This window comes from Pinus tabuliformis, chromosome 1_1, assembly GCF_031772625.1.
Source record: "Pinus tabuliformis cultivar Carrire ecotype Pingquan chromosome 1_1, CPIR1, whole genome shotgun sequence".
Taxonomy (NCBI): Eukaryota; Viridiplantae; Streptophyta; class Pinopsida; order Pinales; family Pinaceae; genus Pinus; species Pinus tabuliformis.
In genome coordinates, this window is record NC_142297.1 from 743,696,517 (window position 1) to 743,709,063 (window position 12,547).

General features: G+C 38.3%; 1 non-coding gene across 1 annotated transcript; it reads left to right on the forward strand.

Moving 5' to 3' along the window:
- The first annotated feature begins 10,630 nt into the window (after window positions 1-10,630).
- On the forward strand, window positions 10,631-10,719 carry TRNAI-UAU (transfer RNA isoleucine (anticodon UAU)). Its single transcript is given in 2 exon segments — window positions 10,631-10,668; window positions 10,684-10,719. It is a non-coding gene; the product is annotated as a tRNA-Ile (tRNA).
- The last annotated feature ends 1,828 nt before the right edge of the window (window positions 10,720-12,547 follow it).

A 12,547-nucleotide genomic window follows, 5' to 3' on the forward strand; every position in this document is an offset into this window, starting at 1 on the left:
AATATACAGATAGTTGGGGTTTTTAGCGAGATGCTTTCCCCGGGTTACATATTGTGTTAATGTGTGAATGCTCTTGATGTTTTATTGTTATTGATGCTGCTATATTGATGATCAACGTAGAGGAGCTTATGTATTGTGTATGTATTCCGCAATAGTACATGATCAGGATAATCTCTGTTGAATATGTGTTAAATTATTCAAAATTTCTACATGGTATCGGAGCGAGCTAGATAATTGTAGAAAAAGTTTCTACATGGTATCGGAGCTGTTGATCATCAGATCTACTATTCAGGAAGTGTTTACATTCTATTTCTCTAGGTAGAGCCTGTAATCAGGCCAGGTAGCCTCTGGATTCATCCTTCCTTTGGAAGGTGAAATATCCGGTAAAAGCCCATACAGTCAATCTCTGTACGAGAAATATTTTATTCTCACGAATTCTAGATCGGAAGCGGTTGAGTTTGGAGCTGGTGGAAAATCGAATTTGCAGCAGTGTTGTTGAAATGTCTTTCAACGGATTGCAAATGTTATTCCAAAGCAAGAGCGACCTGGCGCTGAAGGATAAACTCAGTAACAATAAAGGTGAGAATGGATCTTCATCAAAGGTATCTGATGAAGAGAATTGTGCTTTGGCTGCCAAAGCAAAGAAAGGGAAGAGCAAGAAAGCTTCTCAGTTTGGTGCGAAAGGCAAGAAGCAGGATATGTCCAAGGTGAAGTGTTTTCACTGTCACCAGCACGGACACTATGCCACAAATTGTCCGCAGAAGAAGAAGAACAAGCAAGCTGCTGGATCTGTAGGGGGAGAGGCCTTAGCTTCTCAGTTTGAGCTTGATTTTTCATTGATCGCATGCTTGGTTTCAAGTGTGATGGGATCAGTGTGGTTCTTGGACAGTGGTGCATCTTTTCACATGACGGGAGATAGAGATTTGTTCTCTGATCTGGAGGACAAAGATCTTGGAGTGCACATCGAGATGAGCGATGATGGTAGATACAGTGCGACTGGTATCGGTACCATTTCCTTTGAGAGGGAGTCTGGTAAACCCTTTGTATTGAAGGAAGTCATGCATGTTCCAGGATTGAAGAAGAATCTCATCTCAGTGGCGATGTTAGAAGACAAGGGGTATGATGTTGTTTTCAGCGAGGGAAAGGCCTTCCTGCGCAGCAAGACAACTGGTGAGACCCGGAAGATAGGGGTTCGAGTGAGGAACCTTTATCAGTTGCATGTAGATGGATGCACAACAATGGTAGGCAAGGCAGAAGGATTGGTGAGCCGGGATGATGGTGAGTTGTGGCACAGGAGATTGGGTCACCTTCACCATGGAGCCTTGAAGATACTGCAGCAGATCACTACAGGGTTTCCTAAAGGCACACTTGCGCAGTCAGATCAGTGCAAGGGGTGTACTTTGGGGAAGTTTGTGAAAGCCACCTTTCACGAGAAGGATAGTCGTGCCACGACGATCCTTGAGAGAATTCACACAGACGTGTGTGGACCTTTCTCAGTTGCTTCGACAGCAAAACACAGGTATTATGTGATTTTTGTTGATGATTTCTCTCGTAAGTGCTGGATCTTCTTCATGCAGAAGAAGAGCGAGACATATTCAAAGTTCTGTGAATTCAAAGCACTGGTCGAGAAGGAGTCGGGGAAGAAGGTGAAGGCTCTTAGGAGCGATAATGGTGGTGAATACATCTCGGACGATTTCAAGGATTTCTGCAAGACAGAAGGGATTCGTAGAGAGCTCATAGCTACCCATAACCCACAGCAGAACGGGGTAGCTGAGCGGAAGAACAGAACGATTGTGGGTGCTGCACGGGCAATGTTGCATGATCAGGGCCTACCCCTTCACTTATGGGCGGAAGCATGCAATACATCAGTTTATGTGCAGAACCGTTGTCCTCATAGGATACTTGGCATGAGTACACCTGAGGAGACTTATTCTGGTAAGAAGCCTGATCTTTCTCATTTGAGGATTTTTGGTGCTAACGTTTACATGCATGTGACGAAGGATGCCAAGAAGAAGTTGGAGCCGACCGCAGAGGTTGGGATATTTGTGGGGTACACTGATACGCCCCACAACTATCATGTGTATTTTCCAAACAGTGGTAAAACTGTTGTGCGACGGGATATAAAATTTCAGGAGGGGAAAGCCATGAAGTGTTCGCTTGAGAGGGAGCTACACTTGCATGCAGATGAGGAGCTATTAGTTCCTAAGGATGAGCTTCAGGACGTGGATCAGCCACAGGATGAGGTTCATGGAGTGGAAGAGACCACTCATGCAACGCCAACCATCAGAGGGCGAAAGCGCTTGACAGAAGCTGAGCGACTGGCTCAAGATGCAGAGAAAGTTGTAGGACCACCTACAGCCCAACGCAGGCAGAAACAGTCACCTGATCGGTACACTGGATACATGGCTCTTATGAGCAAGTGTGTTGTGACTGAGCCATCCTCTTTCGAGGAAGCTGTGGAGGATCCTGCATGGGTAGACGCCATGGTGGAAGAGTATGATTCTATTGTCAGAAACAGTGCATGGGAGATTGTTCCTAGACCGGAAGGGAAATCAGTGGTGAGTTCAAGATGGATCTACAAGGTCAAGCAGGCAACTGACGGGAGTGTGGAGAAGTACAAGGCAAGATTTGTTGCCCGAGGCTTTTCACAGATTGAGGGGATCGATTATGAGGAGACCTTTGCACCTGTCGTAAGGTATTCTTCCATACGGACGATTCTTGCTCTCTCAGCGCAGATGGGATGGCACATTCATCAGATGGATGTGAAGACTGCGTTCCTCAACGGAGTCATTGAGGAGGAGGTGTACATTGAGCAACCCGAAGGCTTTGAGGTCTTCAGCAGCGAGTCGCATGTGTGCAGGCTCAAGAGAGCACTGTATGGGTTGAAGCAAGCACCACGTGCTTGGTACACACGGATAGATAGCTATTTCACAGGACTTGGATTCTCCAAGAGCGAGGCGGATCCGAACCTATACCAGATTGTGGTGGAGGGTAAGTTGCTTATCATTGTACTGTATGTTGATGATTTGATTCTAACGGTGATGAGCTGTTGATACTGTCATGCAAGAAGGATCTTGCTACAGAGTTTGAGATGAAGGATTTGGGCCTCCTTCACTATTTCCTGGGATTGGAAATATGGCAGCGCAGTGGTGGACTGTTTGTTTCTCAGGGCAAGTATGCTCGGGAGATACTGGAGAAGTTCAACATGCAAGGCTGCAAGCCTGTTGATACTCCTCTTCCTGGAGGTTGGAGGAAGGAGGATGCCACTTCGGGAGAAGAAGTGGATGCCACTGTTTATCGACAGTTGGTAGGGTCGCTGATGTATTTGGTCAATACACGACCTGATATATGCTATGTAGTTAACCAGCTTTCACAAGCTATGGTTAAGCCTACCAAGCTCTTCTGGAAGGCGGGCAAGCATGTATTGCGCTACTTGAGAGGCACATCGGGATATGGTTTGTGGTACAGACAGGAGGATGAGGAGAAGCTATGTGGCTTCACGGATGCAGATTGGGCAGGGAGCCCAACAGGCAGAAAGAGCACATCAGGAGGGGTCTTCAGTATTGGATCGACAGTAGTTTCTTGGTATAGCAGGAAGCAGAGATCTGTGTGGATGAGGATGATCCTGGTCGGGTTTTTCGGGTCCAAGCACATCAGGTACCATCATATCAGAGATTGTGTGCAGCGGAGGATCATGTTACTTTCGTACATTCCAACGGAGGATCAAGATGCTGATATTCTGACGAAGGCTCTCACCAGGAGCAAATTCGAGTACCACCGAGGCAGGATAGGGGTTGCTGATAATCCATATCTTGTCGAGAGGGAGTGTTGAGATTGCAACAAGATGATGGAGCTTAGTGAAAAGAGTCGCCTTCACTAAGTGGGCCCGCAGGCTATTTTTGGCGCAAGTCTATTTTTAGACTATGTCTATTTTTAGACATATGGATCATGTCTATGGATTGCAGGTTGCTGTTTATGGATGATTGATCAAGTTGGGAAAAAATAGATGGACTTCTATTTTTGATGAAAGTGTGAGTGATCACAGTGTGAGTGATCAAAGTCTATTTTTAAACTGGCTGTCAAAAATAGAAAAGTCAAATATTATTATCTCACAATAATATTTGGACTATAAACTTAATCTTATTCTCTTGGAGCACTTCAGTTTGAGCTACAGAGGTGGCACATGCAGCTGTCAGAAGGAAATATGCTTTTCTTATGAGTCATTTGAGTTGTTGCATGCATGACTTCAGTTAGAACTCAATCAGTTGAGTTTGGTGGAGTTGATGGAGTTGTGTTCAATTTGACTTGGTTAAACTAGTTGTATTTAGTCTAACTGGCAAATAGACTAGAGATGAGTTGGGTGAATTAGTTATTAATTAATTCACAAGTTATTAACTCATAATACAAGTAATGAATACATCAGTTAACTCAGTTGCATGTCAGTGCATGTTCAGTTCAACAGGGACAGGTGGTAGAGAATCAGATTGCTATCAGTTGTGACTATAGTTGTGCACCAGATCTTGCACAATCAAGGGATTGAGTATGCCAATGAGTTTTCTCACGTATTTTCCCACATTATAGCTTGTGCTCACGTCCAACAAAGAGTGAGTGACTATTTTGCAGGTGAAAAACGAGTTTGGTGAGCCATTCTCATCAGTTCTTGAGCAGGTATTGAGCAGTGGAGGCAGGCAAGCAGTGGAAGAGATTTGGAGATCAGATCTGAGTTGTATTGTGTGTAACAGAGGTGGAGATACTTGTGAGAAGTATTATGTTGTGTAATGTTACATGACTCAATCATTAATATACAGATAGTTGGGGTTTTTAGCGAGATGCTTTCCCCGGGTTACATATTGTGTTAATGTGTGAATGCTCTTGATGTTTTATTGTTATTGATGCTGCTATATTGATGATCAACGTAGAGGAGCTTATGTATTGTGTATGTATTCCGCAATAGTACATGATCAGGATAATCTCTGTTGAATATGTGTTAAATTATTCAAAATTTCTACATTTGAGACACACACTCAAGCAAATGCAATTTGCAATAGCGAAGGAAAAAGAAGAGTGAAAAAGACAAGGAGAAAGAGGAAGAAGTTGAAGAAGCAAGGTCTCTTGGGAAACTATCTTTTTTGTCCACACGCGTGAGATCTCCTAGGGTTTTAGTGCGAGTTGTAGGGGCCAAAATTTTAGGACAAGATTGTAGTGCGAAGGTTCAATGCCAAGTTGTACGACCGGAATTCTAGATTGCAGGTGAGGTGACTCTCGCACATCTTGGAAGAGAAAGTTCGTTGGAAAGAGATATTATTGTTGGGATGGCTTGGTGCTTGGGAGGATTTTAGATTTGGTCTTGGGGTCTTGGAAGTCTCATTGTGAGCATATCCTATAAGAAGAGAAGCATTTTTTCTAGGCTTTTCCCTTGGAGGGGTTTTGGCCTAGCTTTGAGCCTATAGCTTGCATACTTTGTTTTGTTGTGATCTACATTGTTTTGGTAATTGATTGATGAACAAGAAATAATAAAGTAATAAAATTCCAACACATATCACAAGTAATTATCAAGTTAAGGAAAATAATCTATAATCTAAAAGTCTCTTGATTTTCCAAGAGAATCAATCCAAATGGTGGGAGAACATCTTGTCAACAGTAGGTAGGTGATCACGCTTTCAGAGTTGGTTCCCTCCTTAAGAAAAATCACTCAATGAAGATCATCACATGGAACATCCACAACCTCAATAACAGAGGTAGGTAGAGGAATCTTCATAATTAGATTAATAAGGAACATCTTGAAATTGTAATGTTGCAAGGGACAAAGATCTCAAGTGAGAAGGTTAAAGACATTGTAGAGATGAAAGCATTTGAATACGACTATGTGTACAACTCCCATCTTGGCAACACTTGACTTCACAAAAATATGTATTGTGTAGTGTGATGCCTCACACCATGGCATTGGGGCAGTTTTGATGCAAGACGGAAGACCCCTTTCCTTTGAAAGTAGAGAACTTAAAGGAAAGAACTTACCCAGACCCATCTATGAAAAATAAATGTTGGCCATACTACATGTTAAGAAATGGTGTCCATACCTAATAGGAAGACACTTCAAAGTAAAAACATATCATGATTGTCTAAAGTACTTCTTAGAGCAAAGACTATCCTCAGAAGAGAAAAAAAATTGGGTCCCAAAGATGTTGGTTTATGACTTCGAAATTATCTACAAAAAGCGAAAATAAAATATTGTGGTAGATTCACTCTTGAGGAAAGAGGAAGATGTAAATGGTTTCCTATGTGTTATTTCCATTCCACAATCTGACTAGGTGGAATAAGCATGGATGAGATGGCAACAAGATGAAACGATATGCAAGCTCATTCAATAGCTACAGGAGGATCTCGATGCAGTAGAAAAATCAAAATGGAAAAATGATTCGTTATGGTATCAAGATCATTTATGTAAAAATTCTCAACTCAAACAGAAGGTCCTATTGGAATTACACACTTCTCCTATAGGATGACATTCAAGGTTCTTGAAGACATACCGTAGGAACAAGAAAGATTTTTTGGGAAGGTATTAGAGTATATGTGCAAAACTTTGTGGTGGAATGTGTGATGTTCAAATAAAATAAAAGAGAGACTATCAATATCCCAAGGCTCCTTCAACCATTAACCATACCAAGCTAATGTTGAGAATAAGTTTGAATGGATTATATTACAATTTTACCCAAATCTAAAGGAAATAGTTTCATTATGGTAGGGATAGATCGAATGACAAACTATACCCATTTTTTCTCTCTTTATTATCCAATTAAAGTATGTATTGTGGAAGAAGCATTCATGAAAATAGTCCACAAGCTACATGGATTACCAAAGATTACTATAAGTGACAAAGATCCAATTTTCATTGGAAATTTTTGGACTGGATTATTTTCTTGTTCGAGTACTCAACTGGCTCACAATTCATCTTACCATCCTTAATCTATTGGGAAAACTAAATGAATAAATGTTTAGAAGGATATCTACGGTGCTTTGCATTTAATAAATAAACATAATGAGTCAAATGGTTTCCCTTGGAAGATTGGTGTATAACACATCCTTCCATACTTCATAAGAAAGGTCACCATTTATGGCATTTTATGGATATCATCCTCCATCCATCACATGACCCTTGAAAAGGACTATAAAGGCTTAGGCAATAGAGGACTACATACAACACCAACAAGAGGTTCTCAAACTATTGAAGGGCAACTTTCTTATGGTATAAAATAGGATGAAACAAGTTGATCAACATCACAACGAAAGGGAATTTGAAGGGGGGGGATTGGGTATTTCTAAGACTACAACCATATAAACATATATCCCTCAAGCAACAAAAGAAGGACAATAAATTAGCTCCAAGGTATTATGGCCCCTATAAGGTGGTGCAGAGAATTGGAACTATGTATTACAAATTGGAGTTGCTTCCATCTTCACATGTACATCTAGTCTTCCATGTTTCTTGCTTAAAGAAGGTAATTAGTGATAAGAGCTCAATCCAAACTATTCTACTAGAGATTAGTGAAGAAGGGAAAATAATACTAGAACCAGAAATAATTTTGGACACAAGGACTAAGTAGCTGAAAAATTGAGCAATTACTAAGTACCTCCTCAAATGGAAGAACCTACCAGTGAAAGAAACAACATGGGAAGATGAGTTATTCATGCAGAAACACCCACAAATAGTCAAGTGTTGAGGACAACACTTCTTTGGAGGGAAGGGGCATGTTAAGCCCTATATAAGCCCCATGTTAACCCAAAAACCCCTCATTAAACCCTAGATATTGGGTGATTACATTTATATTGTTATATTATTATGTAGGATAAAACCCCCCATGGTCCCATTTTATTATAATTGTACTCTTTGTCTCCTATATATATATACTAAGGAGACCTAGTCTTAGGAGCATCAAATATTACCTTATTCATTGAAGTTATTGTAAAAGGAGGTTTCCCTTGAAGAGGACTGCAATTATTGGTTTCTTATCATTTTTAAGGAGCAAGATCATAACAAACTAATGAGTTTCTTATCTTTTTTCTTTGTTCCGTATTCATATTTAGACTCATTTGTTTTTAAAACAAACATAATGGGATATCATCCTTGTAAAATTCTCATAATTTTGGTCTTTGAATTATTGAGTTCGTCCTTCTATTTAAATCTTACCATGTCATCTTTATCATCCTTTAGAGATTTTGATCTATTTACTAGATTTTGGCTCCAAGTTCACTGTAATCGAGGATTTTCCCTATTACTGAGTGCAATATTTTACCAAGTATTCCATGATTCTTTCTTTCTTACTTTCAATCTACTCTAATTGTGAATTTTGTGAACATGAGAGTGACCATAATGTTAGCTTAAAGACTCCATTTCCTCTACTTGAAGCTCTGGCTACCCTTACTTTTTTCATCACTTGCTCAATGTCACTCAATTAAAATGATCAATAAGAATGTTATGTTTTCAAAGCATGACTTAGAAAAAATTCATTCCTAGATTGATAAGATATTGTGAAATTACCTTATGAGTGCCAATATGAAATATTTTTGAGGTTCAAGATTTTTTTATTTTTATTTTTTACCATTTTAAGAAGGGAATTCATTATTGAGACGATGGAATCCTCGAGGTGTAGCTTAGTTGGTGATCATTGCGATATGAAGTATTGTGTAAACTAAGAGATCCAAGGTTCAAATCCCCCAAAAGTAACTTAGTTTATGGAGAGGAGGATAAGTCGTAGGCCACAAAGGTATAATGGTAGTGATTGAAATTGATCCCATGCCACATGAGTACAAGCCAGCCCCAGTTTTTGATTCGTCTGGTTATAAAAGAAAAAAAAAAAGAGATGATTGTTATTTAAGCTAAATTTCAAAACAAGAACCTACTTCTTCCTTTTTCATCTAGCAATGCAATAATTATAGTGAGATTAACAACACAAGATAATGTTGAGATTCAAGAATCATGAAAATATATACTTTATAGAAAATGGAGTCTAGAACCAAGGATAAGTAACTCAAAACAACTGCAATGAGAACTTAACAATTTAAATTTTTTTTATAGCAAAAACCCATCTTAATAATGAAAAATGTGGTGAACCAGGTTTGATCAAAATATGTCTTTTGTCTAGGTGTGTAGGAAAATTATCAAATGAAAAGGGCTAGGCTTGAAGGAAATCATACAAAAAATTTATCAGCCTAGCATTAAGAATCCAAAACAACAAGAAAATGTAGTGTTTGGGTGCCTACTAGGATAAAGATCTCATAGCCATAACTAGGCAAATAGTCTCGCGAGAAGGAAATGCATGTAGGAGTAAATCTTTTAAAAACACTAGAATAGGGAAGTAGATGAGCCATGAAAAGCGTCAATCTTGGAAACTATCACTGCAATAGAAGTCTAAGCAAACAACCCTCAAGAATCAATGAAACAATACCTCTATTTATTTTGCAACTTATATAAATAAGAAGGAACATGTTGCTTCTTTTTTGCAACAAGTACCATCAAGAATAACTCACTTTGTGACCCAATTTTAATGACTATTATCAACAACAAAAAACTACCCTGGCAAAGAAGACCAAAGGGTAGACAACTAGCTAATTAATGCAATTCAATGAAACTACCACACACACTGAAATGGACTTAACCAAAACCTTCAATCAAAAACACCACAAAGAAAAATAATCAATTAGAATAAGTGTAATTATAGTAGACATGACTTGCAATTACACCATGTTGCATCCACTATATTGGTATTAACACCTACAGTGCTTTACCCACAAGGCAACATAGCCACATTCACAATAATGGTATGCCATGCACACTTGGTAATAAAGAAATGATAACAACATAAGGGCTATAGATGAAACATGATGACACCATGTTGCATTGAAAACATAACCCTTGGATGCTCCACCTTCAACCATACCTTCTACACAAGTTAGTGAAACCAAAGCATGCGTTGACCTTATCATAGTGATTTTCTACCGCATTGAAACAACATGTCCAAACTGCAACATATTGAAATGCCACCCACCTTCATCCATATGTTGTGTGCAATGTAGTGAAACCAACACCAATGCAAAGAATCACAACTTATTAAACCAAAACACACTAAAATAACACCCACTACCATAAGAAGCTCAAATTACATATATCATGCACAAGGTAGTGAAACCAAAACACATCATTATAATGAGTTCACAAGAATTATTTGCTATTCACTAAATCCTAAATCCCAAAGAAACCATAAAAGTCACCTTTAACTAGAGTCATTATAATGAGCTCATAGGGATTATCTGCAAACCACTAAATCCTAAATCCCAAGAGCAAAGGCAATTACACCAAACACAACTTGCATCCACTACATTGGCATCAACACTAGCACTCTTTCACTCAACCAATAAAGCCTAATGATACATTGATACATCCATTTCCGTGGTGTATAACATTTAATTTTATGTAATTAATTAGTGGCCGCAAATACATTGCAGTTTTCAATGTGGAACCAACTTCTAATTGACAACATTGTAGAACGCAGATAAGCAATGCTAAGAGTTTTTACAAATTATCTGGTTTAATGTTTTGACATGGGATATTTATGTTTTCTTTGCCATTTTATTTGGTCCCGTAGCTCAGTTGGTTAGAGCGTTGGTCTTATGGCTTAAGGAAGACAAAGCCGAAGATCGCGGGTTCGACCCCCGCCGGGACCAATTGTATTTATTATTATACAATATGTTTTATAGTTTCTAAAAGTATCTTAATTTGTTTTTATTTTTATTTCTTTTTTCCTTCCTTATTTCATCTTTGAAAAAAAATAACATGTTTTTTCCCGGTTTGAAAAAATAAAGAATTGATTTTAAATTTACACCTCTCCTTTATTTCAAGTTAATCGCATTAACTTAGGAATCAAATTAAAAGGATCAATAAACATGTATTGTTTGCCTCCGTTAATAATTAATTTAGAATAATTAGAACACATTATATATAAAAATATATACAATTTCCGTTAATAATTAATTTAGAACAATGTTACTTGGGAGCGGGAGCGGGAGCGGGGAGCGGGAGCGAAAACGGGAGCGGGAGCGACCATTTTCAGAAGCTCCCGGTTTGGGAGCGAATCCCGGAGCGATTTTTTAAAAATATATATATTTTTATATTTTTTAATTTTTGATACATATATGTCAACAAAAACATGTAGAATGATGAATTAGATATAAAAAACATAAAAAAGCATAGATTGAACCATATAACAACAATCATCTAGAAGTTATAATCTTCATCAACCACGTCCGCAAGTTAGTAACATAGTAACATACAACATATTGAGTCTCATGATTCATCAATCTTAAAGTTTCAAGCTTTCAAAATTCAATATATAACATTTATCATCATTGATCACCAAAGTTGTACTTGTAAGCTAAGTGTAACCATTACAACAAATAATATCTAACATGAAATGAAATGTTATAAAATGAAATGAAATGAAACAACTTTCAACTTTCATGAAGCATCATATTCATAATTCATTACTAATGAGTTATAATTGCCAACTTCAAACTTAAATTGTCATATATTGTTTAAAAAAATATCATAGTAAATATGAAAGAGTCAATAGTTATAAAAGCTACTAGAAACTAGAAAAGAGAAGTAAATCTATTATCTATTTCTTATGCTTGGGCCTCTTGCCACCACGAGAAATGTCTAATTTTTTAGTCTTGTTGCAAAATTAGGATCTTTGTCATTAATATCACCCTCCAAGCATTAATATCCAGAGGTATCTTTGTCATTACCTTTGTATCTGTATAGGGATCTTTGTCATTAATATCACCCTCTAAGCATTAACATAAGATAGAAAAAGCATAGCATGTCAAGTCAAGATTTTGTTTGAGTGATGCGTACATTTTTAGAAGGGTCATGATAGAGGAGTTCGACAACCAATGTCACTAACATCAAGGTACATAGAGGGATTGGTACTCTTGATTAAATATGAGTTCCATACCCTAATACATGACAAAATTCAATGGAAACATTGCAATCCCCCAATCCTGAAATCCTGAAAAACTGATAAGTCTGCTGGATTTTGAATGAAATCTAAAATTCTACTTTCTCCATATGAAATCCAATGAGGACGAAACCACTCTCAAACATCCTGAGTCATTTCATGGTAATGTTAAAAATTTAAGTAAAAGGATGAAAATGAAAATTAAAGAAAATGTCACTTTTACTTTAAGAATTTAACATTACCATGAATAGCATATCAATACTAGGGCCTAGACTTGATCATTAAGTTGCCCCACTCAAAAACTATTTGTTTCTTTCAAAAAAAATTGCATTTCGAACATTACTACAAAAAAAAAAAAATGCAAAAAAGGCAAAACGCTCCCGAAAACGCTCCCGAAAAGGCAGGGAGCGAAATTTTTTTTAGGGAGCACGCTCCTGAAATCGCTCCCTTTTCGGGAGCGATTTTGAGAGCGCGCTCCCGACCCGCTCCTGAGTCGCTCCCGCCCGGAGCGCGGATCAGGAGCGGGAGCGAGAGGG